The sequence below is a fragment of the Octodon degus genome, unplaced genomic scaffold, assembly GCF_000260255.1.
Source record: "Octodon degus isolate 3935 unplaced genomic scaffold, OctDeg1.0 scaffold00142, whole genome shotgun sequence".
Taxonomy (NCBI): domain Eukaryota; kingdom Metazoa; phylum Chordata; class Mammalia; order Rodentia; family Octodontidae; genus Octodon; species Octodon degus.
This window is the reverse complement of record NW_004524718.1, coordinates 4,249,261-4,254,948: the sequence shown is the minus strand read 5'-3', so window position 1 is coordinate 4,254,948 and position 5,688 is coordinate 4,249,261. Positions and strand designations below refer to the sequence as shown.

Sequence of the window (5,688 nt, the reverse complement as noted above, 5' to 3'; positions counted from 1 at the left end):
TCTCTCTCTCTCTCTCTCTCTCTCTCTCTCTCTCTCTTTCTCTTATTGGAGATGAAATCCAGGGCCTTTGCACTAAGTCTCCTTCCATTTTCTAGTTTTCAGTTCTGATACAGGATCTGGCTAAACATGCCAAATTGGGTCAAAACTTGTTAATCTTTCTGTCTCAACCTTCCATCGTCCTGGTATTACAGGATTGAACACCATGCCTAGAGCATTCTTTTCATTGTCATCACAAATAAATTTTTCTGGATCCTTTATCTCTTTCTGGTAACAAAGTTAATATTTCAAAATCCTTTTGTTCTAAGTTTTTTCTTCAACTATCTCAGTGATATATTAGTTAACTTTAAATACTTACTAAGGCTAACTTGTTTTTGGCTTATATTTTGTTATTTCTGGTGTAGTAGCTGTTGATATTAGCCCTATAGTCTATATCCATAGTGATACCTACAGTCCACTAACAGAATTTCCTGCCTATTTATTTATCTATTTATCTACTGAGACAGAGTCTCACTTTCCACTTCCGGCTGGCGTTGAACTCATCCTGTAGTATACAATCCCCTTGCGCTCATTTCAGTTTCAGTTTCCCTGCATCAGCCTCGCAAGTGATGGGATTACAGGCATATGCCACACCTGACCCCTGCATTGGTTTAACCGTGTGTGTGTGTGTGTGTGTGTGTGTGTGTGTGTGTGTGTGTAACCGGGGATTAATTCAGGCCCTTGCACTTGCCAGGGAAACACTTATCCTACTGAGCCATCTCCTTGGCCCTCCTACATTTGTTTTAAATATCAATTATTTTGTTGTTGTTACATTTTTTGGTTATTGAGGCATGGTATTGCTATCAGCCCAGGCTGGTCTTGAACTCTCAGTCCTCCTGCCTCGGCCTCGTATGTGCCATAGTTACAGCTGTGTGCCACCACCGTTCGCTTAAGCACTAATTCTTCATTGAGGTCTTACCAAACTCTCACTGAAAAGTCTCCCCCTGTCCCTGCCCAGATTACTTTATTTATAATTGGCTGGACATGGCCTAATCATGCTCCACCTGCGTCCTCATTGGCAGCTGATTGTCACATGTGCTCTATACAGGAGGAATCTCCTCTTGGTGCTTAAAAACCTAGGTTCACTGAGAATGGAGGTGCTCGCCTGTAATCCCAGCACCTCAGAGGCTGATGCAGGAAGACTGTGGCAAGTTCCAGCTCAGCCTGGGCTACAAAGAGTGTTCAAGGGTAGACTGAACTATGTAGACAGAACCTGTCCAAAAAAAAAAAAAAAAAAAAAAAAAAGGCAGCCAACAGCCACCATGCAGAACTTCTGGTTTTAGGGTTCAGATGTGGCCAGAAGCATTCCGTGTGCTCATCCTCGTTCCTATTATAAGGTCTCTATTTTTCTTTCTCTTTCTCTCCTCATTGGTGGTTTTCTGACAGTCCTTGAACCCTGGGCCTTTGCACTGAGCTGCTTCTGCAGCCCCCTATTTCACTGAGGGAAGTGGTCTCCCTCACTTGCCCAGGTTGAACCTGAGCTTCCAATCTGCCCACGTCAGCCTCCGACGGTGCTGGCATAACAGTCTTGGTCCCCTGGCCCTGCTGGCCCACTTGAGTTTTCAACCTAATGGGCAACCAGTACCTTACTGCCCTCAATAAATAGAGGAAATGACACCAGAGCCCAAGTGTTGGAGAATGTGACTCAAACCTGTGTAGACAAAAATCCATCCTCTTTCAGTTCGCCCAGGGGGAAGGTCCCCTTAACTCTCTTGATCATATTCATGTTCCATCAGCAATGAATTCTAAATATTTGGTATTTCGTAAAATGCCACTAGGAAACCATTTACAAGTCCTACAGTTCCAATAAATTGTAAAATTCATGGCTTTATCCTTAATCAACCAGCAATGATTTCAAGTTGAAACCTTTGAAGAACCCAGATAAAGATGGGAGTAGAACTTGAACTGCTGCAGGCCCTCTGGAAGGCCAAGAGGCTCCGTGTTTCTCTCAGCAGGCAACTCCAAAGCTTAGCTTCTGCAGCCTGAGGCCAGGAGCTTCCCGGGAAAGACCTCTTGGCAAGCCCAAGCCACCGCCTCTGATTCCCCAACCGGCTGGAGCTGGCCCAGACCATCTGCCAGTGCTGGCTGCATTCTTCTTAATTTGCCCAGCTACACTCTGGGACTAGAGAGGCCAAAGACTGTAAGGCTCATTGGACAAGGAGAATAGAGATGACAAGAGCGCCCTGAGATAACTCTAGAGGAAGAAAAGTCAGGATGGCCCAGCAGGAGCCCCTCCTAAAATAAGCTCTCAGTCTGTACCCTGCCTGCTGGCTCTTGGAAAACCAGTCAGGGCGCGCCAACCCAACCAGCCTGACCCCTGCGCCCCCTACTGGGTGCAGGAGCTGGCACCACCTGGATCAACAGGAGAGTAAGGGCTCGAGACTAGGCAGAAACAGTCTCTCAGACCCTCCTTTCTGTGCCTTGCCTTTCTACAGAACAGAGAATTTCATGTTTTTGAAATTATTGTTTATTGGGAAGACGAAAGAAAAGGCACATAACCTCTGAAGCCATGTTTTCCATTGTAAAAGCAATGCCACCTGTTCCAAGAGGTCGTCCAACAAGCCATGGCAGCAGGAACCCCAGCGCTCCTTGGTCCAGCGGAGAGACGAGGCTGCCTCGATCCGCCCACTCTGAAGCCCCGAACCCACTGCCTGCAGCCTCGGCGCTTCTGGCTATGGCTGCCAGGGCACGAGGGCTCCAGTCATGGGGTTTTCCCCCAGCAGAAATCAGACTTTGATGGTTTGCCATAGGGACGAGGAGTTGTCACCAAAGGAGGGCGAAACTGCCACAGTTGGTCGGGCTCCGTGTGTCCCCCACCCTTCCTTGGGCTTCGGACCGAGGCAGGCAGCTCTGTGCCCAGGTGCAGTGTGTTTTGGGACAGACTCCAGGGTGTGACTAGGCACAGCGAAGAGGACCCTGGAGGGGGCGACGTGGGGGGGGGCACAGGTTGCAGTTGAGGTCATGGTGTCCCCAGGAGTTTGCACATGTCTGTCTAGAAGGGAGCGCTAGGGCCAAGAACACTCGAGCCTCTGCGGCCCTGGTACAGTGTGTGGCCTCTGGCATAGCGCGGGCATCATGCTGTTCCATGGTGTCAGGCACCCCGGAACGACTAAGACTTAACTGTCACCAGCCTGTGTGTGCGTGTTTGTGCTCTTCTGGCAACATGGATGTTGCTAAACTCACTACAGGAACATGGGCATGGCAGAAATCACATCTCAGAATGGAATTAATATTATTTCAAGTTAAAACCTTCAGTTTAGATAGTCGCAGTGGTACATATCTGTAATCCCTGTACTTGAGACTGAGGCAAGAGGATTGTGGGGAGTTAGAGGCCAGTCTGAACCACAGAGCAAGATCCTGGCTCTAAAAACAAACAAAACAAACAACAGGAACCTCTGGCTTAGTGGGTGAGAAGAAAAAGTATTACTAGCCTGCAGAGAGAAAAGTGATTTGACCCATCAGACTCCAGGAAGTTTGTCTCACCAACCAAAATTGGTAGCCCTGGAGCATACATCGCAGTCCTTTGCTTCCTGAGGAGAATTATTGTGGGGCTGGGCGTGGTGATGCACTATTGTAACCCCATAAATCAGGAGGCTGGCAGCGGCGGATCACAGTGATCTCGAGGGCAGTTGAACTGCGCAGTGAAATTCTCTTTGAACAACAGTGAATAGAACATGCAGGATCTCCCTTCCTTCCTTTCTTCCTTCATTTCCTTTCCTGCCCTTTATTTCTTTCCTTTTTTTTCAGGCACTGGGGATTGAATTCAGGACCTTGTGCTTGCCAGGCAAGTGTTCATTCTACTGAACTATCTCCCCAGCCCATTTTCCTGCCTTGTCTTTCCTTTCTTTCTTCCATTATCTCTACAACTCTGTTTTTATTTTTATTTATTTTTTTTTTATTTTTTTTAAATTTTATTGATAAACTGATAGCAATGAGACAGTTTCAAATCAAATCGGAAGAACAGTTTCAACAAATAACACACTCCATATATTCTTCTTAGTGGTTAATTGCTGTACAAGATGCGGACTTGAGATCCTATTTGCAAACACCATTAGAACAAATCATTCTATCCATTAAGAGAATACAACTATATATCTATCCCAACCACTTTGAATACACAGATATAAAATGGACATTCATTGTTATACCCTATTTTTTCTAAGTTCCATTATTGAATATTATAGGTTGTGGGGGGCGATAGAACGCTCCTGTTATGTTTTCCCTTATTTGGGCAAGAAGTGCTGCAGCACCAATCCCCGCTTGCCTCGACATCTTCCTCTGGTCCTGGATCTTCACTACCAATCCACAACTAGTCACCCAACTACTTCCACTATACAGCTATTTAGCCCCTGTTCACTTCTTCAATAAACGAGACTTGATCAGAAAGCCTGTCTTGTCTCCGTCTCTTGTGTCTCTTGCCCTGTCTTTTTCATCCCCGTTCCTCCTCCAGGTCATTACCCCACGTCTCGACTCGCGGGCCGAGCCAAGTGGCGCCCCATGTGGAGGCCTGGCATGGAGGATTTAACGAGGGAGCCGCTCGAGAGCCCGGGTATGAAGCAGATAGTGAAAGTAAATTCCGAGGCCAACGCCGCGTGAGTGCCTGCTGCGCCGCTCGGGCCACGGTGAGTGAACGGCAACCCCCTTCCCCTTTCCGGCATGGGTCAAGAATTAAGCAAGCATGAACTGTTTTAGAAAGCCTCAGTAAGGCACTCAAGACATGAGAGATTAAGGTAAAAAAAAAAAAAAAAAGATTTATTACAGTATTTTAAGTTTATTCATGAGGTTTGCCCGTGGTTCCCTTGGAGGGCACGATCAATTCTAAAAGATAAAAATGAGTGGGTGATGCATTACAGGATTTTTGTAGAGTTTTTGGCCCTGAAAAAGTCCCAATCACAGCATTTTCATACTGGGGCTTGATTGATGAGATTTTTATGCAGTGACATAGAGACCCTTTGGTCAGAGAAATGATTACCCATGGAGAAGCTGTCCTGCGTAACTCCAATAGGCCCACTCCGGCCCCTTCCCAGGCTGGTTTAGAGGTCTCCTCTCTCCATGGTGAGGAGGCAAATAAAGTGTTAACTAAACCCCAAGATAAGGAGCAGCTTCCACCTTCCCCTAATGAGCAGCTGCTGCCTCCCCCTTCTGAGCTTTTGCCGCCTCCTCCGCTGCCCGAGGCTCCTCTCCTAACCCATTATAAATCTTTGTATTCCGACCTTACTACTTTATAAGAGGTCAATTGGGAAGACTTAGCCAAAGAGGCTTCCAAAAACCGTCCTGACCCCATTGCAGCCCCAGTTGCTACAAAGCCACCTCCTGATAATAATGAACTGTCCAAATTTGCTCCTAAATCTTTCAATGTGCTTTTGGACCTGGAAAATCAACTGTTTGAGAAGCTTACATTACATTTACAATCTTTGCAGGCTGATCAGACATGTGGCACCACTAAGATGGCGCCTGGGCTCAGTGGGCCCTTGCCTAAAATGGCTCCTGAACATGATAAGCCCCCACCCAAAATAGCATTTCCGTTTTCGGAAGTGATGGCCCCCAGTCAAATGAATTGGAGTATGTTCCCTGTATGAGGCTCAACCCAAAAGGAGGAATAAAGGAAAAAAAAAAAATCAAATCTAAAGAGATTACTAAAGCCAGTGGGGA

General features: G+C 46.7%; 1 long non-coding RNA gene across 1 annotated transcript in view; it reads right to left on the bottom strand.

Moving 5' to 3' along the window:
- Positions 1–5,688, bottom strand: part of LOC111812789 — an 8,072-nt gene that overhangs the window by 1,342 nt on the left and 1,042 nt on the right. Inside the window, exon 2 of the long non-coding RNA XR_002818190.1 lies at positions 4,978–4,986. This is a non-coding gene — a long non-coding RNA (uncharacterized LOC111812789). The remainder of the gene's footprint in view (positions 1–4,977; positions 4,987–5,688) is intronic.